Consider the following 27,659-nt stretch of genomic DNA (forward strand, 5'->3'; position numbering starts at 1 on the left):
TAACGTATCTGAGTGTGAAAGACACTTCTGCCTCACTGTTTTGATTCCCTTTTCTCTGAACCAGGTTTGGGACATTGCCTCTGGGCAGTCCCAAGTGAGCCCCTGCACTCTCCTCCCCAGGTAGAAGGGTTGGTCCCAGTGGCACCACTCCTGCCGAGCAGAGATCCCAGCACACTCCTTCATCTCCTACCACCTTGGACAGGATCCAGTTTCAGCAATTCCTCCACCAGCTCCATCATATACAATCACAGAATCAACCAGGTTGGAAAAGACCTCTGAGATCATCCAGTCCAACCCTTGATCTAACCCTGCCATGGTTCCCAGCCCATGGCACTGATGCCACATCCAGTCTCACCTTAAACATCTCCAGGGAGGATGAATCCATCTCCTCCCTGGGCAGCCCATTCCAGTGGCTGATCGCTCTCTCTGTAAAAAATTTCTTCCTAATGTCCAACCTAAACCTCCTCTGGCACAGCTTAAGACTGTGCCCTCTTGTTCTACTGCTGGTTCCTGGGAGAAGAGACCAACCCCCACCTGGCTACAGCCTCCCGTCAGGGAGTTGTAGAGAGTGATGAGGTCTCTCCTGAGCCTCCTCCTCTCCAGGTTGGACAACCCCAGCTCCCTCAGCCTCTCCTCATACGACTTGTGCTCGAGATGCTTGAATCATCCTAATTTATTTTTTTTTTATTAGGAAACCAAATTCCGCTCTTCACTGAGAGATCCTTTTAATTCTCTCTCAAGGACTGACACCCTGGGAAATTGCCTCAACCCAGTCAGCTCTGATGTTTGCTGTCTCACATGTCACCTGCATCAAGCTCCCAGATTCCAGGTGAGGATGTGGTTGTACAGCACAAGCCAAAACCTGCTCCCGTCTCTTTTAACTGTCCCGGCAAGAGCACTGGGAAGAGGCTGAGTCAGTGGAGAGCATGCAGGAGCTGTGCAACAGTAACAGAGACATCTCCAAAAACATCACTTTTTGGGGATCCTCTGTCCTGCCCTCTCCTGGAAGATGAAACCACTCCTGCCCAGCATCCCCAAGCAGCATCTGGCTGTCCATGCTGGATCACTCCAGGAGGGCAGTGTCTGCCCCTCGCTGATGTAACACGAGTTGGAGCAAACCCACCTGAGCAGAGCCAGATGATCCCATCACAAAACCCTTTCTCGAAAGCACCACCATTCAAATAATAATTTTAGATACCTCTCCCCCCAGTAATACACTCCCCTGTACAGGCATGATGGATTGAACATTTCTTGCTTGCCCCAGATACTAGCTGAAAGCAGCACTGCCTTACTCCCAGGAGGGCTGGGAAGCAACTCTGGACTAAGGGGGAGGGAAAAGGCATATTTACCACATGCCAATGAATCCAGTCCAGTCCTGGATTCAGCATGACAGAGGCATGTGAGTGTCATGCCCAGTAATACACCAACACACCAAGCTTGTGTGTCACCTACCTGGGTCAGATGAAGGCAGGATGCTGGGGGTTTGGATGCCAGGGGCACACTGGGCTTTGGCCTCTCCTCTGCTTTCCACTCATGCACTGTGGGAGAAATGACACCAAAATCAGGGCTTTAAACCTGGCATTTGAGAGATGAGCAGGAGAGAAATTAAAAAGCTGTGAATGCTTTTCCCCTCTCCCTCCCAAAACTGAGCTCAGGCAAGCTTAATCTTCATCTGAGCTGATATTTAAAAGTTATAAATCAGGCTGCAACAGACAGAAAAACACAACTACCAAAATTCAATAGTCCTGCTGCTGAAAGGCCCAAAATGAACTGTTTAACGGAGCCATTTTCCCACTGAAATAGAGCAGGTCTGTACTTAGTAGAGCATTGATCTGCTGACAGCTACCAGGACAGATTTGGGCCAGAGCACTTGGGAATTGTTTGCAGTGATCTCTCAAGAAGCACATGCATGCAAAGCCCCTTGGAAAAACACTGTTTTAAGACCATGCTGTGGCTGCCTACGAGGTCAGATAGCACTCACTGCCCAACACAGGCTTGTTCTGCCCTCCATAAGTCTACCCAGGCAGCTCAGTCCCTGGCTGCATCCCCGTATCCCAACCAAATGCTTCACACAGGACAGGAAGTGCAAAACATCACCAAAATGCAGAGCTGCAAAAGGGGCTCACAGCTCAGGACCCCAGCAATGAGGCACGAGGCTCTGACTGGGGGACACTGCATCCCACAGAACCAGGGGTTTTGAGGGTTCTCCCATAGATGTTCTGGGATTTGGAGATGCTGTGCTACAGCCAGAGTCAGCCCAAAACACTGCCCAGAGCAAAGCACTGTCACAACTCCCTGGGGGCAACAGGCTGGGCCTTGAGAGATGCCAAGAGCTCTGGTCCAGCCAAGGGCTGCCAGCACCAGAGTGCCCAAACTGACCACATCCTGACCTCAGGCTCACCTCCCCACTGCTGCCACAGTCAAGGGACGTGCTGGGAAGGGGTGAGTACAGGTACCACAGCTGCAAACTCTCCCACCAGGTGTGGAAAGAAGTGTCCCTCAGTCACCTCCTCTGCTGCCAGAAACCATTTCCCATCACAATTTTTGCTGTTTCAGGAGATGAGGTCAAAGCAGGGGGATGTATTTCTCCTTTCTGAGAATAAAAAGTAGTTTCTCTGAAGCCTGAGTAGATCCACAAGCCAGGGGCACAGAGGAGCCTCAGGAGGCTCCTCCACTGCTGGAGGAGCTCCAGTCCCACATGGGACTCTGTCTGCCCTTCCCAGCACAGGGACACAGCTTTGGACTGGCCAGGAGCCTCTTGTCTGCCCACTAGCTTTCCTGAAGCAGTTACCACCCAAAATAACCCAAGAAAAGCAAAAGCATCTTATTTTCAGAGGTGTTGAGTGCCCTTGGCACTCATTTGCTTCAAACCCAGACACTCCCTGCCCCAGCCCTTGGCTAATTCTCACCATCACAGGGTACCCCCACAGCAGCAGCAGAGAAGCTGATGACTTGGCAGACACATGGGACAGAGAGGGCACAGGTAAGGAGTGACCACCCCTCCTGCAGAGACAGGATCTATAACACCAATTAATGGTTCGTTGGGGTTTTTTGGGGGGGTTTATTCCTGTTGTTGACTACGCCCCCTTATTAACTCACACATTAGCAGATCTTACAGTGACCCCCAAAGCTACCCAAAATAAACCTGTGTCAAAAATAGGAGCACACCAATGCCTCTGCTTTTGGGGAACAGAACCTGCCCAATCGTGCTTCAAAGGACATCTGAAGTCTTAACATTGCTCAAGAGCCTGCAGAAAGCATTGGAAAAATGGGAAATTACTTATTTGGTTTACTTTTTGCATCCACACATCACGTATTTTTAAAAGACTAAAAACATGTTTATGAGTTTAACATATTTAAATGGCTCAAAATCTGTTCAGCAAGGAAGGAAAACAACTCTCCCACCGAAAACTTCTTGTGGGCTGGGACCTGCTTTTCAATCTTCCACCTACAGCAAGGATTTCAAATCCCTTTTTAAACTGAAAGGCTGCTGGTGGGGGCAGATCTGGGAGAGGACCTGGTGGGGGGCTCTGGCACCGCTCTCCTCCATCATTGCCACAGGCATTCCTCACCTAGAGTCACTCAGGGACACCTGGGCCAGGGGTCAACTGGGAACGGGGCATCTGTGCGTGGGGAGAGCACCCAGAGAAGATAAAACGAGAAGCTTTCCTTCCTCCTCCTCCTCCATCAGCAGCTTTCCACAAGGAGGATCAATGCAGCCCACTGTAACTGCACCGTTGTTCCATTTTTAATTAATGAAAGAAAAAACTAATCATTGAATTAAACTTCTCATTACTCCAGCTGAATACCCACTAAGTAAATTTAATTACTGTATGAATTGGGTTTCTCCCTGCCTGTTTCATTAGCTACTGATAAAGATGGAGGGAGGGGGCAAGAGAGGGAGAAATGAAAACGCAGAAAGAGAATGGAAGATGGGAATACTAAATGCAAACCCAGAAGTCCATGATTCAGGAGGCTTTGGGGGCTTCCAGTAAGGGCCTGGAGAAAGACCCTCCCACACCAGGCTGGAGGGATTCCCTGTGGGATAAAACCACAGGGACAAGGTCCTACCACCCTCTCCAGCCTTACCAGCCATGGCCACCTGTAAAACAGCCAGCAGAGGTTTGGGCATAACCATCTACTCTCCAAACAAGGGCAAACATCGATTTCAGACCTGCACCAACCCCTGATCCCTTCTGATCTCACGTACCTCTGAACAGCTGATTTTTTTCCTCTGCAACAAAGGCAGCAGCCCTACAACGCTCCAGCAGGGAGCCAGTGCTGACAGAAGCATGGGACCACACGAGAGCAGATATCAAACACCTGCTGTCCCACCACGCTCCCAGACACCTGCCTGGAACGCTGTGTTTGAAGCCTTCCTGCTGGAGTGGGAGCCCTGCACGCCCATGCTGCAGGAGCCAGGGTGTGCCAGCAGCACGCTCCTCCTCGGAAGGTGGTGGAGGATGCCTTCCTGCAGCCCCCCGTGTTGGTGCACAGACTGTTTATGGCATGATTTTGGGGTTCTACCATGACTTAGCCCTCCACTCCTCCTTCCTGACAAAGGGCATGAAGCAGGTGGGTACACAGGGCAGGTACAGCCCCATGCCAGAGAGTCCAGCAGCCTACACTGAACACACCTCCCTTTCAACACATGCCTCCACATGCAGCAGTTCTGTGTGACTGGATAAGGTCACATCTGGGACAGACTGGGGGTAGAGAGGGTGTAGCAAATGAAAAGCACAGCTTCTTTCTCTAATTAGGTAGTTTCAGCTGAGCTGTGCGGTGGAAGGGCTACCCAGGCACTCACAGTGATGGGATTTGGCAAGGACGGTCAGATCATCTCCTCTTTGCCGTTCAGGGGCCAAGAGGAGCCTATGCAGCTTCTTCTGCAGCCCCAGAGGAGGGCCTTGCTCACTACAAAGCACTTTCCCTCTGCACTGGCAGCTTGTGCCCCTCACAGTGCCCTACTGCTCCTCTTCTGCAAGTCGTGGTGCTTCAGGGAGGTGGGGTTCTCCCTCATTCCCATCACTTCACTACATCTGACCCCAAACCAAGCCGACACATTTGAGCTCATCCCTTCATGCTCTGGCCACACAAACCAGCCACCCTCGCCCCTTGCTTCCCCAGTCCTTTCCCCTGCTCTCCTCCCTCCCCAGGGTGGTTTCTCCTGTGCAAAGAGAGCTGAAAAACCTTCTGGGCAGACCAGAAGCTCCCTTCAGTATCACATTTATCTCCTCAAGATGGACTTTCTCAAACACCAGGTGGAGAAAACAGATAACAGGCACAGATGCTGCTCTGCAGGGAGAAAATGGCACTGGGTGAGATCTGCCACGCACCTCTGGCACCCAGCAGCATGCCTAGAAACCAGTGGCCACCACCACAGCCCTGGGAGGAGCCAGGTGGGCTCAGCACAGCAGGCTCTCCTCTCCAGAACAAGCTTTCTGGCATAGCTAAAATTAGTTCCCACGGTCTCCTGCCATCACCAAAGTCATTGGTACAACATGTTCTGCCACCACGAGCTCTTCCCAAGCTCCCACTCAAAACCCCCCAACACTGTGTAGTATGTCCCCCACAGCTCCCACATGCTTGTCTTTTGTTTCGGTGGCCAAACTGAGAAAAGAAAGTAATGCAGGGTGACCAAAGTAATTTTTTTTTTTCTTTGCCAAATTTTAAAGCCCCAGTAATAATCTGGGGCTGAATGAAACATTTTGTTTGGGCTGAAGTGTAGCTTTAATTTTGTTTGTAGGTGGCTTCCCCCCCACGCTAAAAAAAAAAAAAAAAAACTAGAAAAAATTCAAACTGAAATGTCATCTCGAAACAGATGGCTGAAAGGTTTCATTTTGAAAATGTCAAAAAAAAAAAAAAATCAAACTTTTCAGTGTTTCACTTTTTTTTTTCCCTCAGCCAAAGCCACTTGCTAAATACAACCTGAATTTGTGAGCCGAGTCTGTTGACTGAAACCTGAATTTTCTGGTGCATAAGCTGTTCCTTCAGAGCCTGTGTGTGGACCCCCCATGCTGTGGCCCCACTGCAGCCAGGGATGCACGTGGAGCTAATGGGGACACAAACTTGGAGCACACCCTTCTCCAGAGAAGCGTCCCGGGAAAGGAAAGCCAAAGCCCAGGGACTTACCGTGGCAGCAGAGCTCTGCAGCTTCCTTCGGGGTGCTGGAGAGGTGTCCTGGTCAGCGGGGGCAGAGGGGGGTGCTGTGGCCCCGGGTGGGAAGGACAGGGTGGTCCTGCCTGTCTCATGGGACCCAACACGGAGCAGGGGGGCACCTGGCTCAGCCTCAGACACACAGCCCTGCAAGACAGGAGGAGAGGGACAGTGTGAAGAGATGCTGAGTGACTTGCCCCGCTGGAGATCATCTCCAGAGAGGATTGCTCACTCTCACCCACGGCCATCGATCGTTGCAGCCAGCCCAGCCCATGGCAGAATGGACAGGCAGCCATCCAGGAACCATCCCTTGCTCCAGGAGGGGTGATGTTCATCCCAGAGCCGGTCAAAAACAGATCCCAGGGATGAGGTCTAACCACCAGCTGGGAACTCATGAGATCTTACTGACAGCAAATCCCACAGCCTTTCTCCCATGCCCTGAGGAGGAGAACGGTCCTAGGTGCCAGGACCACTGCCAGTAACTCCATCCCCACACACAGGTGCCAAGGTGACAATGTGATGCTGGAGGGCAACAAGCCTGCTGAACCACACCCACAAGGCTCCCACTTCCAGAAAGCAGGAATCAGGTTTTGATTGCCAAGTTCACAGTCTAAGAGTTTTCAAGCGCAAGCAAAGTCCAGCAGGTCTAAACTCTGCCTTGAATTTGGGGCCTTGACACACAGGAAGGGAATGGAAATATTTTAAATGTGCTTTACATTTGCTTTTGATTCCCAAAGAGTGACAGGATTCTCAGGCCACACTGGCAGAAGCAAAGGAGGCCAGATTCAGGAGTGTGTTCTCAAAAGAAAACCACCCCAAAACTTTAATCCAACACAAAATCACAGTTGTAAAAATCTAGTTTATGATCCACAGGAAGCTGGGTAAGGAAATCCCACGCCACAAAGCCTTATGAAAGCAGGAGTTGACATCTAGACCCAAAATCCAGCAGTCAGGTACAGAGTTCAGGGTAGAAACTTGTAGGTTCATTTTCTTTTCCCTTTCACCTCTAGTTCAGCTCAGGGGCAGCAGCACAGAGATGCAGCAGGACCATCACTCTTCCACTATGATCACAAACCACAAAATGCCGAGGCTGGAGTCAGAAAACCTGTTTGTGTGAGATCACAAGCCCGATTGCTCACTGAAAGAGGATTAGATGAAGCTTAGACTAAGCATCTCAACAGTATCAACCCATAAGAAGATGCTCAGCCGTTTCCACTGCTAAGGTAACGTGGAGACGGATTTATCCACTGACAGAGAAAATCTTACTTCTGAGGACCTTCCTCATCATGGAGAGGGGTATTTGCCGGGTCCTTGGCTCCGTGTCCGCAGGGGGCAGGGCAGGCAGGAGCCTGCCGGATGGACTCACATGGAACAAGAGGCAGACTGGCTCCAAACTCAAACCTCCTCCCAAGTTCAGGGGGCGGCAATCGGAAATTAAGCCCATCTGTTCCTAAAAACACTGCGCTAGCAGAGAGGTGAGGACGCCGAAAATCTGAGCTACGAAGAAATTAAAAGCATAAAGAGACAGAGCTGCCTGTCAGGGGAGGGAGGCTCTGACTCAGACTCACCACTGCAATGAGTTTGGAGATCTCAGCCCAGACCTCAGCTAAATCTCTTGAGCAAGAAACGTGCTGCAGCACCACGTGGGTCTCCCTGCACTAGCCCACCCCGGCAAAGGGTGTGAGATGAGGCAGCTGGAGAGCCTCAAACCTCATGGATAAACTGCAGACAAGGGAAGATTAGATTATATATTGGGAAGAAATTCTTCCCTGTGGAGGTGGTGAGGCCCTGGCCCAGGTTGCCCAGAGAAGCTGTGGCTGCCCCATCCCTGGAAGTGTTCAAGGCCAGGTTGGATGGGGCTTGGAGCAACCTGGGATAGTGGAAGTTCCAACCCTCACAGCAGGGGGTTGCAACAACATGTTCTTGAAAGTCCCTTCCAACCCAAAACATTCTGTGATTCTATGAAGGGAAACTGAGGCAGGCCAGGAATGTGAGGAGCTACCACAGCCAAACTCACCAGCAGTGATCCCAGCCTGGCAAACTGCCCTCGTCACGTGGAACAGACACAAAAGAGTATTAAGTGATCAGTCAGCATCAAAGCGGTCAGTTTTCATGTGTTTAAAAGTAACATTTCCTTTTTTTCCCCCCTCCAAGCCCACTTGACATTTTAAGAGTCTCCTCATTTCTTTTTTACTCAGTCTAAACCAACTCTGCTGTCAAGCCCAAATGCTCACTTTGCATTTCTGCCACATTCTGCCACATTCAAACAATTTCAACCCAAATCTCCACGTTTTCCCCTTCTCCCTTGAAGGAATGATGCTAAACCAGGAAATCAATTTTTTGCCCAGTCCTGCTAAAAGCCAGGACAGCAGGGTGTTGGCTGGGAGCAGAGGCATGAGAAGTAGGAGCCAGGTGGGATTTGAAAGTGCTGCCTCCAAAGAACCTCTTGCTTCCAGGACATTCAAAAAAGCAAATTTTTACAGATCCTTTATCCCCAAGAGACAGAAATAACAAGGGAGTGAATGGGATTAGGCCTGGGGAGACAGAGGGATATTTTAGGACAGGTCCTGAGTACCACTCAAGTTACCTGGGGTCACAACAGAGAAGGAGGCAAGTGATGATTCCTCCAGCATCAGAAACAGGTCAGGAGTACCTGGTCCCTCATGTTTGCAAGTAGTAGAAACTCAGGTTTAGCAAGAGTATTTATGAGTATTGAGAGGAAAAAAAAAGAACATGCCACAGGGAATAACAGGGTTTTTTTGTGGCTGGCAGCTGAATGGAATAAATCTATCCACTGGGTACAAATTGTTTAAGCAAAAAATCCCTCTCAACTAGAATATTTTGCAAGAAAAATAGCAACAAAAAAGGAAACAGAACTCTGAACCCTCATAATTTCTCTCCTCAAGGTCAGAGCTGTTATTCTTTTTTTGTGAAGGAGAGAAAAAACCACCTTTCACCAGGAAGTTTAGCCAAAAGAATTGAAACATTAGGATGTGAATGCATTACTGCCTGGACTGACCTGCCCAGCTGGACTAGACTAAATCTTTCTATTTTACAGGGATTTATCTTTCAAAAGCAAGTGGGGAGAAGGTTGAGGCACTCAGGATAAAGGAGACATCAGCCACTGGGACTACAGCAGTCAAGGAGAGCAAGTCAGAGCTCACAATGTAGAGCCTCTCCAGTCATTATGCAGAGGCTGTGCTAAGGTTGCTGCTTTAGTGCACTGCAGGCACTAAATTAAGGGGACATTTACAACCCACAATGCAGAGAAGCAGCTGTTAAAGGTGGCCATGGTGAGTGACTTCACCTCTGGGTGAAAGGCTCTGTGAAAGAAATCTCAGACATAAGGGACCAAGATGGGGAAACAAGTCCTTCCTTCCACCCACTGCCCTGCCAGGCAATGCCAGGACATCTCTGGGTACCTGGGGCAAGTGGAGACCAGTAGCAGCCCCCTCTGCTCAGTGTCAGCCAGGGTCTGAGACTGCCTTGTTTGGACAGGATGCAAAGCCCACAAGATACTGAAGCTTGGTCCAATTATCAGAGCCATCGTGCCACAAACTGCATCATCTCACCCAGGACAGCACTCCAAGGGATCTGCTCCCCAGATATGAAGCTCCACCAGACCAAGCCTTGCCCAGGCTCTGCATGACAGAGACCAATGAGGCAGTTGTCTACAGCATCAAATAATTTTCCATCCTGGTGACAAAACAAGCCTTGGTGCCTGCTCGGCCTTTTCCACTAAACTTGATGGCCAAGCAGGCTGCACCTGTCAAAAAGCGAGTGACACATAGTGACAGCTCCTGTGTGGCTTCTCCTGGGAGCAGCCAGCACTGCTCCCTTCCTCCTTCCACTCCCACGCCAAGCCCAGCTCACCAGGGCTTTTCACCCAGCATTGTTCCTTCCTCCTCCTCCTCCTCCATCCTCATGAAGAACAGCCCATTTCAGCACAGGCCAAAACTCAGCGTGCCTGCACAGACGAGCCAGCCCTGCCCTGTGTTTCCCCGTTTCCCTGGTCCTGTGGCAGTGCCCAGCTTGTTTCCTGATGGAAATCACCAGGAGCTTTTCCTTGCAGGTCCAGGGATGTACTGTGCTGTGCTCAGCCATGCAGAGAAGGGGATGGCTCTTGGCAGGAGCTGGCACAGACCTGTTCCTATCCAAGGCACAGCGCCCAGAGGCAGTCACCTCCTGGAAGTGGCCAGGGGAAGGGGAAGTAAGGTGACAGCAGAGATGCTCCAACCGACACACAGGCGAGACTGGAAGGAAAGGATTAACTGTGCTCCAGGAGGGTGCACTGAGTGTGGATCCCAAGGGCACAGCACACTGTGCCAACCCGCACAAACCTTGGCTTGAGTCAAGAATTCCATGTGCTGCGTTGGGAGCTCAGCTGTGGAGGGGCTGTGACTGGGGGGGCACTTCTAACCAAGCAGAGGGAGCGGCAGTAATGGGTGGGAGTGCACCCCTGAACATGATCACAGTCCTGCAAGGTGCTGGGCTTCAGGGAGATCAGCCCACTGGAAAGCATAACTGGCATCATGCTGACATCCCTGCAGCTCATAGATCCTTTTAAGAAAGGTAACTCAATGAATTTACACCTAATTCCCTCCAAACTCAGTGTGTTTCCTGCCTGTGGGAATTTACAGCAACTCCAACCACCTCCTGTTTGCTTGGAGGTACCATGTGTTGAGAGGATTGAGCACTCAGTCACTGGGACCAGCCCAGGCAGCATCTGTGATCCCTCGTGCAACAAACACCACATGTGACACCCCATGCAGGCTCAGGCACTCTGGGAGCACCCCTACTCAAAGGATTGCTCCAAACACCCCAGCTAGGAACAGATGGGAGCCTTGTAGAGACCTCTCCTACCTGCCAGCAGAGCCAAGACCCTGCAGCACCCACATCTTTGGGAACCACACACCTGAGTGCACCCAGAGTTGCTGCACTTGACAAAAGAATCAGACAAGGACAAGATCTGGCCTCTGTTGCAGAACAGGTCAGACCAGTGAATCATAAATCTACTCTTTTGGCCTTTAAACATGCAACAGGTGGAATTCACAGGTCTTGAATTCCTCTGATAGAGGAACCTGGAGGGCTGCCCAGAGCAAGGGATCCTGCCATCTCAACCCAAAGTCTCTAGGTGAGCACATCAGAGGGTGGGGAATCTGATGAGCCACAGGGAAGCCAAAGTTACAGCCAATGCCAGTTACAGGAATAGAATTGGCTCAGACTGAGCAAATGTAACTTTCCATCACTTTGCAATCAGCCATCCATCCCAGAGGCCAGCTGGCTGCCATGTCAGAGCACCTCCCATCCATTTCAACTGTCCTGAGAATACTGATGCTTCAAAAGACAAGCTCAAGAAGGCTTGGGAGACTTATTATCCAAAGCCAGGTAGCTGGACTTGACCCAAATCTTAGGCAAGTGATTAGAATGATTGGCATTTTTTTGGAAAGCAAACTGCTGTGCTGTACTTGCCATCCATCTTTAGAAAACTATTAACTGCACAGTCACCAAACCAAACACACCTGTAAGGCTACACAAGTGCTTGCAGACTGATGAAGCTCATCCTCACCTGCAGCTCTGGGACCAGCCACCTCTGCAGGCTCCAAAAATGGGGTGCTTTGACCAAAGTGCTCTTCTTGAGCATTGTGGTAGCACAGCCAGACAGCGCTCGCTGCAGGATCAGGGGTGGGATACTCAGTCATGGGGATGAGTGTTGAACTGCTGGACTGGGATGACTTTCACCCTGTGGGTGCTGTGATGACTCTGTTCTGGCTGGGAACAGATTGTCACAAAACTGCCTTTGCTGAAGATCTGGAGTCAGGTCCTATCCAGACCCCTCTGCTCTGATGGGACTCAGTAACAGCACCAGCCAGCAAGGTATCATTCTTCCCCTTTGACTCCACATGCCAAAAATGTTCTGTTTTCTTTCAGAGCAAAGGACACTAAAGGCAGCAGCATTTCCAGGTAAGTAGAGCACAAGAGCAGCTACTGAATGACACCAACCATATCCCAGCCTCTGCCCAGAGCAGTTCCCAACCCCACATCTCCTACCAGTGCTAAATCAGGAGCAGGGGATCTCAGCCCAGCCTTCCTGCATGCCAGGACAGGAGCACACCCCATTCTCTTCTGGGTTCAACACTAGAAACCCAAACTCAGCTGTTTCAGCTTTGAAACCTGAACTCAACCCCAAAATCACAGATTAAGGGAATGAAGAGGGGGATAAGCCCTGTTTGATGATTGAGAACGGGCCCAGCAAGCCCATACCTACTTGCTGCAGTTTGACCACATCAACCTGGCAACCCAGGATTTACAGGCTGAGGACATTGGGTGGACTCAGGATTATTTTGCACATCTTTGCCCCTGGATAGTCCATTATCCAGGAACCTCCAAGGAACTGAGGGAGGTCATACATTTTTATGTCCTGCACATCATCAACGTGTACCAAGTGCTCAGCTGGGGCACCAGCACAGGAGCTGCCAAACTTGGTGCACCAAGAAGTTGAACTGTGCTTAGATGGGGATCCCAAACAGGGTAAAAATCTGCATTTAATACCTATTATCCTAACATCTCCCCATCTGTCCACTTCCCTCACATGCCTGTAACTGCAGCGTGCCAGGGCTGCCTGATATCAATGGCACTTTAATTTCATCATTCCCAACTTATTTAGAGCAATTAGGAGGCAATGAGCACATGCCGGGGGCCAGGATGCACTTGAATAGCGTCCAAGGGTTACCGCAGTAGCACAGGAGACCTTCAGATGGAATTATCAGCCTGCAAAAAAAACTTAAATAAAAAGAAAGGTGGTCCCCAGAGGGAGGATGAGATTCCTTTTGGTCCTATAGGTATCTTTTTAATTTGAAATCAACTGACAGAATTATAAAGAGATGATATTCCTCATTTAATTAGTGAAGAGACAGCATCTCGGGTTGGTAGATGGAGATAGATGCTTTGCCTGAGTATCTGGCTGGAGAAAGAATCAGGGGAGCAAGGCAGGGATTCCCATGAGGGCAACTGCCTAATCCCACTTCAGGCAAGCAGGTTTTGCTGTTGACTTTTCTGGGTGAAGAGGTAAAACCCAAGCCATTTTGGAAACCTTAGCCAGAAAGGCAAAGCAAAAAGCAAGCTGCTTCTCCCCAGTGATTTCTGACGGGTGGCAGGAGCAGCACACAAAGCCAGTGCCACTAAGCAAGTTACCAAAAAAAGCCAAGCAGCCTGGCTTTGCAGCATCCCCATTTCATAGAAGGCAGGTGAGGTACCACAGGAGGGGACGGCTCCTCACTTCTGATTTAGCCACATGCCCACACTCCTCCTGCACAGGCTCTTTAAATGCCTCCTGCGTGAGGAAAGCAGTGGCCTATTTTTTTCTGAGCAGCTCAGCGCAGCCTCCACCTTGGAGTGCAGCATACACAGGTCTTATTTAGGATGCTTCAGACACATCCAGAGGGACTTTGGGAACAGTCTGTGGAAAGAGAAGACTGAGTGGGCAACCTGAGTCACTTCATTGCTTACAGAAGTGTATACAAGCATCTTCCATTTGAGCAAAACTCGGCACAGCTCCGTTGGCTCTGGGGACCAGAGGAAAGTGAATCTTCTCCATCCAGCACACTCCACCAGTGCAGAATGACTGCACACCACCTCTCTCATTCCAGGCTTACAGAAAGAGGGATCATCCCCCACAGTTACAATCCAAACCTCTGATCCTGGTAATTCCTCTACAGCATGGGGGGAGCTGGGAGCTGCTCTGATCTGCTCTGATGGGTGAGGGCTGCAGAGATCAGCTTCTTCCCAAGGAGGAGAAAGCAGAGCAAGACATGTGAGGGGAGAGGTGTGTGCACATGCCCTAGAAAGACATTATTACAGTTGGCTGCAAAACTCAGCTCTGAACTCCATGCCAAAGACCCTGACTCATGCAGACAAATCAACCCAGCACCATCCACCACACATGGGGAGAAGGAGATAAGCACAGGAATAACTGGAGACCCCAGTTCAAAACACACACCTTTACCTTGAGTCCTGTCCTCGAGGAAGTCACTTTAAGCTGACTTTAAGCAGAGGGCCTCTGCAGAGATCTCCATATGCTGAGACTGAGGATTGCAGTGAGTCAGAGCCATGCCCTGCCATGGGGGCCCCTCATGTTACTTTTCTTCATCAATGTTGCTAAAAGGTGCTGTTTCAACCCTGAAAGCTCAAAGCTCTGCCCATCTACACAGAACCACAGCCCAGGTCACGCAGGTGTGCTCTGTCCTTCCAATGAACTTCTATCCTCATCCAGGACATGAGAGCAGCTGTGGTTGCCCTCCCTTTCTCACTTTTCTGTGCAGGCTGGTCACAACAGCACCACACAACATCAGCTCTGTAGTGTCTGCCTGTTTAGACACCCCGAGTGAGCTCAGAAAGAAGCCCTACTCATTAGAGCTGCAAGATGCTAAAGGCTTCTTGCAGCTTGCACTGGCCCCACCCCACAGTGACCAACAGCACTCCAACCTCTCTCCATCAGGGCATTCATTTCCCACGGGATAAAGCCACAGAGTGACATCCAGCACAGGCAATGTTATCTCACAGCATGCTGTCAGCAACCACATGCACAGCAGCTCCCTGGGGCAGCAGGGAGGGGGGCTCATGGGAATCTTTTGAAAGTGCCAAAACATGAACTGCTAATAAGATGTGTTTTCAAATATCACCACGTTATGATCTATTGATCTCCCACCAGAAACTTGACTTTTTCTGTATAATATTAATTTATGTCACTTACACATGCTGGGAGCAGCAGATAGAATGAGTGCCATTACAACTAAAATTAGGTATTGCAGCTATTAAGTGCCAGGGGCCCAAAATGTGGTGCTGAGGAGCCAATCCAGAACAACAGCAGCTCATCAACATGCAGGGAGCACCCATCAACATGTAAGCTCGAGCAACTCAGTGCTGTTGTGTGAGACAGGGGCCCAGGAATCACTACAGAATAGGCTCTGCTCTCAGGGTGGCCTCCCTACCCAGGAACAGCCTGGAAGAAGCAGACTTGGGCACAGCTAGGAACATGAGACAAGTCCTGCCCTGAATCAGGGGTCTGCCAGGCAAGAAAGTGCTTCCAGCCCCATCCAATAAACCACTAAGGCCTGGTGACACCTTTTAGACTGGCTTAAGCTCTAAAGAGCACCTGTACCTCCTCCCAGAGGTGATCCCAAACCCAAGAGCCTGATTCCACTAGGAGCTCTAGAAACAAGTTGTCTAGCAGAAGGTTTGCACAAAAGCTGAAAATGCTCCAATGGGACTTGGGCCAAATATTTTTGCTCCCTTTTAAAACAAGGCAAGTCCACAGTCACTTCTAATGGTCCCATGGCCTGTTTTTTACATGAGTGCTAACAGAGACAAGTTGTCTCCTTTAGACCACTATATCATGATTGAGAGCATCAAGTGGGGAAGATGATGGGCTTGGAGAGGAAGAACATCCTTCCTTTGCTCCATTTCATGGCATGCCAGAGCCCTTTGAATAGCATTACATTAGTGCTACACAAAAGCAATAAAGCCCTAAAACACCCCATCACATATTTACTGAACTACACATCACACAGACTGTCCCCAGGACACCACATGAACACTTGAAATAGCAAAGCCAAGGGCTGTAAAAATCACGTTTGCTGTGCCCACAGTTGGGTCAGGGCACATGCAGGAGCTGGGCACACACGAACACAGCTATGGGGAGCCCACAGAATAATCCAACCATCACATTTAACCAAAGAAAGCAGCACGAAGCACTGTCTCCCCTGCCAGAAACTTGGGCAAAGCCCAATTGCTGAGCACAGTCTGCAGAGGAATCAGCATTCAGATGAGGAGTGCAGTGTCCAGGGTGAGACCTGCTGCTGTGCCAGCACACAGCCCTGACTGCTGCCTGCCTGGCACCAACACACACTTCCCCCCGTCCCTCTGGTTTCACTCCCAGAACTTAAATTTTCACTGTTAAGCTCAATGAATTGTCATTTCCAAATGCCTCCTGCCCACAGGAAAGGGAGCTGCACAAAGTGCTGTTTGATGTTTCCCAGTAACCAACCACTGTGTCACAGGGCTGTCATGGAGCTTTCAGTGGTACATTGTCACGACCATTTTCATGGGGTGAAATGGCGTGATGGGTTTTAAAAGACCTTTTTCTCCCTCTGCTCCCAGCACCTGGCAGGCCTACAGCATATTTCCATAGCCAGGCATATGGTGAGATCACTGGGCCCTGCTCTGCCACCACAAAGGCCATCAGATGCACTTTGGAGAGGTGAGATCCCCACCAGCCGGTGGCCCATGGAAGAGGGTGAGCTGACAGATGTGCTGGGGCAGAGAACTAGAAGGGGTCAGAAAAGGGGGGATCTCCCCTCTGTGCTAACACTGGAGAAGCAGAGTCAGTTTGGGAACTTTTGGATGCAGGTTTTCCCCTGCCCTCGTAAGGACAGGTTTGCTAAATCAGCACAGCTTTGCATGAGAACTTTGCCCCTGTGGCTTTTCTGTGCCCCTCCTCCTTGCTAACATCTGACTTGGAATGCAGCCCCAGCTCCTGGATATCACAGATGGAATCAGAGCCCTTGCACTCAGCAGTACTCCCCAGAAGGTCTGTGGTCCCTGCATGTCACTGCTGTGACACCTGGGGCACAGATCCAGAGCACGACACCGAAACAACCTCAACCGTGTGTCCCTATTGGCCCCGCTCGCTGCTGCTGGGATCCTGGCAGGAACCTGCTGGCAGTGCCTGACCACAGACTCATCTCTCCCTCCACAGATATGAAAGCAAAGCCCACGTTCTGAAGGCTCCTTCTGGAGAAGGACTTCTCCAGCATGGCTGTGCCAAACCACAGAGGTGTTGGCACACCTGCAAAGCTCACCCCTGCCTCAAGAGCATGAGCAATCCAGCCACCACCAAGCTGCAAGCCCACAGTCCCTGCCCCTGGGCACATACCCAGGGGCTGGCAGCCAGAGGTGCAGCGCCCGAGAAGTTTTGTGAGTTATTGTGTCCCACCAAACAGCTCTGACCTTTTCAATATTCCATATTTTTATTGGCTGCCCATTTCCCCTCAATCCCCACAGGCTCATTAGACAGTGAGCAGCTCTGCAAGTAGCTCTACAGCCAATGCTGTCGCACAACACTGAAAAGGTCAGAGACATTGAGGCTGAGCAGAGCCCTCTCCAGAGGGTGGTTATAGCAGGATGGGAACATTCCTCGGCCAACACAGGCTGCAGACCAGGATCTGCTTCCCAGCTACCCTCTGGAGGGAGAGCTGCTGCTGTGGGGTCCCTGTGGTGGCAGAGTCCTGCACCACAGCTCCCACACAGACCAGCTGGTGCTGCAAGAGGACCTGCCCACCCTCGTACAGATTCCGCAATAAAAACGCCACATCCCAAGAAAGCACAAGCCAGGGCTGTGCTCCTACACCACAGAGGCCAGCACAGGAGGGAGGCTGCAGAAATGGCCATGACTGGTGTCACGGGGACCCCTGAGGCTGCTACTTGGGTAGGGGGAGAGGACCAAGATAATTTCCCAGAGCATCTGGCACACTGGGGTAGAGAACACAACTACCCAAAGTGATTATAACCCATCCTTAGTAGATATAACGGGAGAAGAGGAGACTGACTGAGTCCAAGCCTCCCCCGAGGCATTCAGGGGAGTGAAAGGAAAAATCATCCCTGCTAGCAGGCTGCGGGGCAGGCAGGCAAGCACAGCATGCAGGAGCAGGGACAGCACTGCTGCTTCACTCACAGCCTCTTCAGCAGCTCCAGGCCAGCCAAGCCATCTTACAGGAAACAGAGCATGACTCCCGCTCCTCATAATGCTGGCACTCCCTCTGCCTGCTCCAGAGGGCAGTGAGGCAGGGGTAAGCCCCAGGAGTTAACCTGTCTTCCAAACACAGGCTTCAACACCAGAAGCTCCCCCAATACGGTGTCAAAACTCACTGGGTGGCTTCAGAAACACATCCCCTGGAGCACAAGGGTGCAGTGATGGCTGGCTGCCCTTTCAGGGAAGGCAGGCCAGGAGCAGAGGGTGCCCTCCCTGATGGGGCACAAGCCCATGGCTCCAAAAAGAGCAGGCAGAGGTAGATATTGCAGCCAGGTCCATCCACAGCAGCAAACCAGGTCCAGAAGTCCGCAGGCTGGAGCACAAGGAGACATCCACCCGTGCTAGAGCTCAAAAAAAAAGAGAGTGGGACAGCCCTGAGCTTAAATATGGCTCTGAGCAGTGGTGGGGAGGGTGGGGGGCAAGTGCTGGTGATTAGGGCAATAAGGGCTGTTAGCAATTACTTTGACTCAGGGCAGCTGTGCTCCCAGTGTCCACCCTCCCTCCTGAGCTTCTTTGTCAATAGGAAAACACACCCAAAAAAGACCCCAACCCAGAGATAGAAACAGTAAAAGAGAGAAATAAAGAAGCAACAGCCAAAAACACCCCAGGAGAGAGCAGGAAGGAAGGGGCAGAGCCACCTGGTGGGGGCAAGGGGGGGGGAGCCCCTCGGGATGAACACCAAGGCTTAACACTGCAACAGCTCCTTCCCAAGAAGGGGAATATATCACAGCTCTGGCTACACATACTCGGATTTTTCCAAAGTAATGTAAGATTTTTATTTTTTTTCTTTTCAAAGACTGGATCCGTGCAAAGGAGTGCCTTGACATTACTGACAGATGGGAGATGGAAAAAATTTTGTTTGGAGAAAAAAAAACATTTTCATTTGAGTCACGTGCATGCAGAAAGGAAAAAACTTAACCCCTCCGGGCCCCCTCCAGGGATGAGCTGTACCATGGCAGCAAAGAGCCAAAGCCTAACAGGCTGTAGGGATGGACCTCTGCCCTTCAGGTCAGTAGAGGCCACAACTGGAAGGAGCAGAGACAGGGGTTTGCCCTACAAAAAGGATGTTTTGTATCCTCACTGGAAGGCAGTGCAGGCAAACTGGTATTCAGCCCTCCCTGTTACATCAGATGGCTTTGCTTGGGAAAGGTGTCATCCCGCAGCTGTGGCAGTGCCATGTCCCAGGAGCCACATCATCACCTGCTCAGCTCCACTTGGCCAAGCCCAGCTCTGAGTGCAGGGACCACAGCAGCCCTTGAGCAGCATCCACCACGTGTTATCTGTGCAGGGCCGGGCTCTGCCAGAGATCTGCTCACACTGCACAGACCGGGAGCATCAGGGATGAGTCCTGGGGGAGACGAGCTTCACCTCGGAAAGCAGAGCCACATGAGGAGCTGTGTTTGCCCAGCAAAGACGTGGAGTAGGGAGGAGTGAGGGGCAGGAGGAGGGTTGGGATGAGGACCGGTGCAGGGGAGGGAATTACAGAGTGTTTGCCCTTGTGGCAAAACCACTGGAGATGATCTCCCACCGCTCCTGTTTTGACAGCCCAAACGCACTTGCTCTCACAATATCTCAGTCTCGTTATAGGTAATTACAGTTCTTCCTGTGTAATGAGATGGTTTTTAAAGGCCATTCAAAAGAAATTTTCTATAATGAGGTTAAGGGTTTTATGGTGTTATACATCAAGGGAGCTGGTAATTGGTCGGATCCAGGCAGCATCCTGAAGCAGGGAGATAGGAGGTTCTGTGGATAATAGGCTAGCACGGAGTGCAGAGTCTCCAAAATGTTCTGCAGAGGAGGGAGAATAAAAGTGAAGGAAGGAGGAAAAATAAAAAGGAGAAGGCAGAGTCAGATGCTTCCAGCTCCAGCAGGACTATGGTGGCTTCTTATATCTTGCTTTGGGTAGGTTTTGAGGAGCTTCATGAGAGAAGAAGGTCCAGTATGTGTGTTTCCTGGGTGGGAAATGCCACTCTCGTGGTCAGCATTGGGTGGCATCCAGCTTGGTCCCGGGCAGGCAGCAGGGAGAGGGTAGGCAGGGACTGCCTGCATGACATGGCATGGCTGTGAGATCTGGCTGATCCAGACTTGCAGCCACCCCCGCCCGCTCCGTCTGGAGAGAGGAAGAGCAGAAGGCTTTGCCTGTGCAGGGATGTCCTTGCTGCACATGGAACATGGCTGCAGTGGGCTGGATGCCATGTGGGTGAGGCAGAGCTCCTGCCTCTTACTCCCCCCCCAGCAAATCCCAGGTCCCCCTCTCCAGCTGCACAGGAAAAGCCCCAGCAGACCTGTCGCCCAGCCCTCAGATCAAAACCTTTCCCTGCTGGATCGCTCCTTGGCTATTATTGCTGTTGCTGCTGCTTCCGCTCCCTCCTCCTGCCTGTGCTCTTCCAGGGCCGCCTAGCAGCAGGATCATTATTCCGGAGCATTTAGCGGCAGCTCCCCGGTGTTGCTGCCGAGGGCCTGCAGCACTGCTCCATATTTAGAAGCAGCTGATGGTGGCTCAGACACTGCTGTGGGTGAGCAGGGAGCCGAGCTGGAAGAGTGGCTATTTTCGTGCCACCCCCAGCCCACAAGCCTCAGGCACTGGCAACTCCATAGCAAATCTTCTTCCCTTGGGATCTCCAGCCCACTTGTTCGCGCTGGAGTGGCATCATCGGAGAGACAAGTACCTGAACTCTGGGCAGCTTAAGTGCTCCTCTGATTGAAAAATCAGCCTGTAAACGCATGGAGGTTCACCCACCACTTGTGCTGGTGACACTGAAGGAGTCAGACGTGCTGGAGATGGAGGGGAGGATGCTCTTCGTATCACTGCCATCTCCCCTGTGAGGACTGCTGGTCAGGGGGAATGACTAAACCCCAGATTACACGAAAACATAAATTTTCCCTCAGCACAGCAGTTCAACTTCATCAAAAGATGTTTGAGCAGAGGGTTTTTTTGTTTGTTTTAGTTTTCCCAAGGGTTATCTGCCCATACATCCGCTTTAGAGTCCATAACTTGCTCATAGCCAGGCCCAAGATCTGGATCATGATCTCATGTCTCAGTGGGGCAGGGGAATTGACTTCCCAAGGCACAGACTGGCTCGAGGACATGTGGTGCTGGAGCTGAAGTCCCTTGAAAACCTGGCACAGCTGAAGGTGGGAATTTGTGGGCAAATCCTGCAAAATCCTGAGCAGATGCAACTTCATAGTGCTGCACCGGGAATTCCGTGTGCTTAGGGGCTGGGTGAGGTGTAACCACCCAGGGTCTCTCCTCCTTTTCCTCCAGCAGGCCCGGATTCAGCTCACTTAGGAGGCTAATGAGGATGTCAGGCTGCTGCCTTGCGGATCCAGCCCTTCTACAAAAGAGATGCTGGTCAGCTGAACTCCCAAAGGTCTCTGCTGAAACTCTTTCAAGAGATCCTGGCAGGGCAGGCTCTTGGCTGGAGGAACTGCCCTAGGAGACAGACCCCTAATTTGGTTCCATAACCTCATTCCAATTTCAACTTCCCAGTGCTTTTTTCCCCTACAGAAAATGGCACAAAACCTGCTGGACCCTCAGGAAGCAGTTTCTAATGTCTAGAACTCCCAGGTCCTTCTTGGTTGAGGCCACCAGCAGAGGTTGGAGCAGGAGAACCTCTGCTGACCTCGTTAGCAGAGGCAGTGGATGTGTGGAACAAAGTCCCGTGTTTGAGCATCCTATAAACTCTGTCTGAAAAATGAGAGCAGGAAATATCTCCCAAGCTTTGGTTTCAAACCACACTAAGTGCATTTTGCAGATGCCACCAGTCGCTGGGTAACATACATTACTCACCTTATTCTGCCTGAGGAGTTGCATTTAATATCCTGCCTATTTATGTTTTCTAAAGACCAATTAAATATTAAATGCATTTATCGAGGTTTAACACTGCAGTGAGAGCAACAGCACAGATGCCAGTGATGCCAGTACTTGTGGTTTCAGTGGGGAGGTGCAAGGGGAGTCAAGGAGCTGCTCTGCCCTGTGCACAGCACAGCAGGGACACGGGTGGCCCACAGGACTCAGGCACCCATAGGGACTGAGGCACCCAGGGGACTCTGGCACCATTTTCAGCTCCAGGTCTCTGCACAGAGAGCTGTAAAAGTCTGAGAGGCACCCATTCTCGGCATGTGTCCCCACCCAGGGTGTGAAAGCACCTTGTCATGTACCAAAATCTTGCTCCGCTCCGCTCTGGAAACCTGAAATCACAGACACTGCCTGAATAGAGCCGGTTTGGGAATTTGTCAACTCACTGTGTTTTCAGCAGTAAATACCAGTTTGTTGAAATTCAAAGCCTCCCAAAAAATGATCCATTGTGACAAATTACCCACTTCACAAAAATCCTGGAAAAAGGCTCAGAAGGTCAAAATGTCCCGTTTTTGACACATCTGAAATGAAAGAAAATCAATTTTTAGGTTAATAAATCTAAGGTAATTTATAGTTTGCAAAAAAGAACTAGAAATGAAAAGCAACTACCAAGATGAAAGTATATAAAAAAACCTTATTCGGTGGAATCAAAAGTAGGTTTTTCGAGAAATTTTTTTTTCCTTTTAGTGTTATTGGAATTTTACATCTCTGTTCCTGTTGCTGGTGGGAACTTACTTCTTCTCTGCCTGGGGAGTTGCTTCCTGAGCCAGTTCTCTCACAGGACCTCAGGTGGATTACTGGTATTATTGCCATTACAACAGAAGCTCTGCTGCCCAGGAGGCTCCAGGTGAGCCTGTCTGCAGACATCCAGACCTCCCCTGCTTTGAGTGCCAGCCCTGCCACGGTGGGGGGTTGAGGAAGACCCACCAGATCCGCTGTCACTGCCACAATGTGCTGATGGCACGACACAGGGCAGGATGCTGGTTACAGCCACAGAGCAGGCTTGCCAAAAGGAAGGTCCCATGGAGCCCTGGCTGGTCCCATACTCCCCATTCAGCAGGCAGATGGACAGGCAGCAAGCCTTTGGAAGCAGAGGAGGTGATGGGGATGAGAAGGGAGCAGATAACAGGAATGCTTTCCCTGCCCTCCCTCTGCCCCTCAGCTGTGTCCCCCCGGATCTGCAGCATCACACACTCATATCCCACACCTCACTCTTAGGCAGCATAAAACCTACAGGCTTGGGAAAAAAGGGTATCCTGGTCCATATGCCAGCCCTCTGTCACCATTTGGTGTGAATGGCTTCCTCGTGGCTCTCCCAGCAAGGGCCCTGGGCCACCACTGGTGTCCCCCTGCTTTGGGGTGAGCTATGCTGGGGCTGTTCAGGGCTGGGGAGCAGGAGTGCAGGTGGGCAGGTGCTTTGCAATAGACATCTGTACAGAGATAAAGGCAGCAGAAAGGGAAAATATGCTGATAGAAATAAAGGAGGCTGAGATAATGAAGCAACAGCCAACATTTCCCACGATGAGTAATAGGCAGGCAGATCAAACAGGCAACCTGTTAGGGGTATATTGAAAGAGGGAGCCATCCCATCCCTCCCTCTCCCTGCCTGCTTCTCTCTCCCTCCTCCCTTGCCCTGCTCCCTCTGCATAAATCTTTCAACCAGAATAATATCTCTCTTCATAAGGAGAGAAAGAATTAAATATTTCACAAGACTGCAGTCAATCTTGCAGGGCCCTTCTGTTGACATTTCAAACATATATTTGACATTGCTTTCTCATTCCCTCCTGGTGGAGAGAAGAGCTCTGCAGAAAACCCTCTGTAGGGAGGGGACACTGTGGGCTGTTCCAGCCACACTAATGGGCAACAAGATGAAGGGAGCAGTCCTCTGCCACCCTGCATACCCTCCTTTTATCTCTCCTGTTTCCTTCTCCCTCCCTCTCCTTCCCCAGCTTCCCAGAGCATGGGCAGCCCCTTTCCTCTGTTTTGTCCCTTTCTTCCAGCAAAAGTTGAACTATCTCCTAGTTGTGCCCAAGGCAGAACTTAAAGCTGCCATCTTAGCAGTGCTGGGGGGTTGATAAAGCTCCATCCTGGAAGAATACCAGCCCCTCTGCTGTGTGTCACCCATAACAGCTGTTCAGCTCTTCCCTCCTGGGGACAAGGCAGAGGTCACATGGGGAAGATGATATAGGCTGGGATTTCATTCTGCTGCCACCCTCTACGTGTCAGGTGGACATTGAAATCTGGAAGGAGGGTGATATGAGACTTTCTCCCCCAAAAACTACATCCTCTGCCACCAGACAGAAGGCAGCTTGGGCAGTGTGAAGGCAGTGCTAAGCAGCAGCATTAGCTGCAGGGTCTGCTTGCTCCATGAGAGGAGCCAAAGTTGCCTTGCCAGCCCACTGGGAAACATGGTCACAAGGATGGGAAACTGCTAGGAGAGCCCTGGAGCTCTGCCATTCCCCAGAGTCCTTGGGAGTCTGACTCACAGCTGGAGTACCAAAAGGTGGGGAACCCTCACCCCAGTGCGAGAAATAAGGGAGAGGAAAGGTGGAGGGACATTCCTTTTTCAGCACCAGCATATCCAAGCACCTCTAAAACGTGTAAGCCACCTTCAATAGCTTCCTGGATGCCAGAAACCCCAGCTGCTCTCTGAGCTGCTTCCAAAATCTCCAGTGTCCCTCTCACATGCCAGGAGGCAAAAACCTGCAGCACGCTGAGCACTCAGGATGGGGCTGGGTGGCACCAGCAGGGTGCAAGGACCTTGCATCCAAGCTGTCACCCCATTAGTGCTTCTCTGGAAACTGCCCCCCGCCACTGCAGCCCCTTGGTGTCCTCTCCCAGCCTGCTGAGAGAGAGGGGAAAACAGTGCTGCTTCTGTGGCACCTCCAAACAAGGGGATGAGGACAAGAAGCCACTTTGCAGCAGAGACACGAGGTGATGTTCCCAGAGCAGAAGGGACATGTCACCCCCAAAGTCCCACCTCTGACCTAAGGCCTCCACTGCTCTTTCCATTCCTTCCACTAACATGAGCCTCACGGTGACCCTGTTGCCTGGGGAAACTGGGAGAATCAGAAGTAGTTACAAGGAGGGACCCTGACTGCTTTTATGTCCCACATCACATCCCCAGGGTCCCAGGATGCAGCTCAATGGCTAATGGTGCCTGCAGGCAGGTTACTGCTCTACAGACACAGCAGCAAATCGCTGCAGACCAGAGGGAGAAGGAAGGTTCGAAGTTCTTTGGAAAAGCTGGATGGATTTGCAGAGCCTTCTCCTATCTAATGAGATTTTACAAATTGTTTCTCAGGTCCTACAACTCCTCCAGTGTGTAGGTTGAACAAATGCCTTTCTTCTTTTGAAGTTCTGTATTTAAAGATACATTTAATCTCCTTGTTAAAGTATTTCTCAATTCCTAGTAAAATTACAGAAATCAGATTTTCATCTAGTTCTACCACTCCGACTCAAACTCTTGCTGTAACCTTCCTCAGATCAGCAGAGATTGATGTTTGCAGATCAAAAGGAAAGATTTATGATCACCAGTGTTTCCCCTAGAAACACCCATGACCCTCACAAGCTCACATAATGAGATCCACCAACTCCAAGACAAAGCCAGGCAATTCCAGGCTGGAAAGAAGATACCATTTGTTCAGAGCAAAGTAAACGGAGTAACAAAGCTGTTGACTGAAGAGCACGATCTCCTGCCCCACAGGACCTTTCAGCCCAACGCAGAGCTGCTGAAGGCAAAGCTCTTGCCCTGGGGATGCTGCAGGGACCCTGGGTGGAGCAGTGGGATCGGGATCCCCCAGCCCAGCTGCCGGGGACCATGGGGCCAACACGGGCACCACAGAGGACCAAAGCCTGGTGGGAGCCCTGCAGCAAAGCACCGTGAGGGAGGGTGAGCTGAGATATCACATTGATTTCTGCTGGCATTAAAGCTCCAGGAAGAGAAAAATACCTTACGCTGCAAGGAAGTATTCTGCAGTGAGGCGTTTATGTGCCAGTTCCCTTCCCTGCTAATTTTTGCTTTGTCAAAGCCACTGGAAAGTATTTCTTATGACTGACAAAGCAGTGGGATTTATGAATAGGCAAATTAAGAATAAAGAGGGAAGAAATAAGTCTGTTGATAAAAAAGCTGAATAATTCAGTTGAGGATCAGTTACTTGAGTCGATTCCCCCAGAATTTGAATGAAATAATTTTTACTTAAAGTAAGTTTGTCTTTTGGTTTAAAACCCTGCCAGCCGGAAAGCAACATATTTGCATTTTGCTTTCCAATACATAAACTGAGACTTCATTTTGTGGGCTTTCTTGTTGAATAATCTGCTCTAATTTAATTGGAATTTGAATCCTATAAAAAGCATTTTCTACTTAGTTTTCTACTGATCTTAGGTATTGAGATTTTGTGATTTGAAAAAGCAATACGTCTGTGTGTGCTGATGGTTATCATCCTCAGAGGAGCTTCATTGTTTTTGCATTTTCTGCTGAATAATCTGTTGAATCTAAAATGCAGTTTTGACTTAGCTCCTTATTGATATTTTTATTTTAAAATGTTATGATATGAAGAGCAATTTGTTTGTATTTTCTGCTGGGAAGTGTTTTCTGTTGAGGAATAGGAGGGCTGATTCTGTCAATGTTTGCAGGAATAACTAAGTCAACAGAATTACTCACACAATTAGCTTTACCTGGCCCTAATGGCTAGATATTGTGACATTTAAAATGCAGGTGGGTGTCTATGGGGCAAGTGAGGAGGGTGTAGACACCTCATCTTCCTCAGCTTCTCTATCCATCCTTAGGTACCTAATACCTAAGATAATTGGATTCAATGATACTTGGAGATCCCTTCCAACTCAGGATACTTTGTGATGTTCTATAACACCTTTATAACTCTAGCCCAAAGTTCATAATTCTATAAGAAATGGGATAGGTTAGAAAAAATAAGTGACATTAAAGTTTGGTTCTGTTTCTGGATGCCCAAGCAAAGCCACTCACTCCTGCCTGGCTTGGAGCAAACAATCCCAGGGCATGGGGACACCCCAGCATTGAACTCAAGGCCAGGACCCGGACACACCACAACTGAAATCAAGGAAATGGAGACACCAAAATCCCTCTGCAGGTCTGGGACAAAGATCTGCATGGGAAAACCAGTCCTGTCTTATCTATCAGCCTCACTGAGCACAGGCCCTGCATGTTATCTCTGCCATGGCTTGTGGTGCCTAATCACCACCAGTCCACGTACAACCTGGCACATCCTTTAATCACAGCAGCAATCATAAGGAATTAAAATAAATTTGTACATGTAATAATCACTCAGCCCTGAGTTATCAATAATACAAGAGCAGCTTAGGAGAGAGCAGGTGGATGAACGAATCTGTACCCCGTTCCTGCTCCGCAACAGCCCATCAGAATTCCCAGCAGCAGGCAAGCACCGCTGCCCGAGCGGTGGCAGCTTGCTGCTTGGAAAGAAAATGGACAGCAGGAGGGCTGGGGGGAATATAGCATTTCATTCTGTGCATCAACAGAAATGGATTAATATAAGACAGGGATCCACTGAGCAACGGATGGGTAAAATATCACCGTGAGGACAGGAAAGCTACATTGACCGTGAAATAATTCCAAAGGGCAATATCATAATTTTGATATCCCTTCTGTCCCCTGGGTGTTATTTCGCTACTCCTGTCATCAAAACAATGCTTACAGACCAAATTCACTGCCATGGAGACTTGCAGACTGATTCTCACAGCCAGGCTGTCACACTGATGGGTACGCAGGGGGTCCCTGCTGCTCCCCTGTGTGGGCTGGGATACCAAGGACACCGTGGCCTCAGCAGGCACTGGAGATGT

General features: G+C 50.3%; 1 protein-coding gene across 3 annotated transcripts in view; it reads right to left on the reverse strand.

Moving 5' to 3' along the window:
* The window catches only part of LINGO1 (leucine rich repeat and Ig domain containing 1), a 154,775-nt gene that overhangs the window by 58,669 nt on the left and 68,447 nt on the right, over nucleotides 1-27,659 (reverse strand). For 2 of the 3 annotated variants that reach the window (XM_064668469.1, XM_064668471.1), the window contains 2 exons: nucleotides 6,133-6,303; nucleotides 1,453-1,538 (listed from right to left, as the gene is read on the reverse strand). The gene's annotated coding sequence lies outside the window, so the exon portion shown is untranslated. The remainder of the gene's footprint in view (nucleotides 1-1,452; nucleotides 1,539-6,132; nucleotides 6,304-27,659) is intronic. The other variant, XM_064668470.1, reaches the window with a different exon arrangement.

Source organism: Pseudopipra pipra, chromosome 12 (assembly GCF_036250125.1).
Source record: "Pseudopipra pipra isolate bDixPip1 chromosome 12, bDixPip1.hap1, whole genome shotgun sequence".
Lineage (NCBI taxonomy): Eukaryota > Metazoa > Chordata > Aves > Passeriformes > Pipridae > Pseudopipra > Pseudopipra pipra.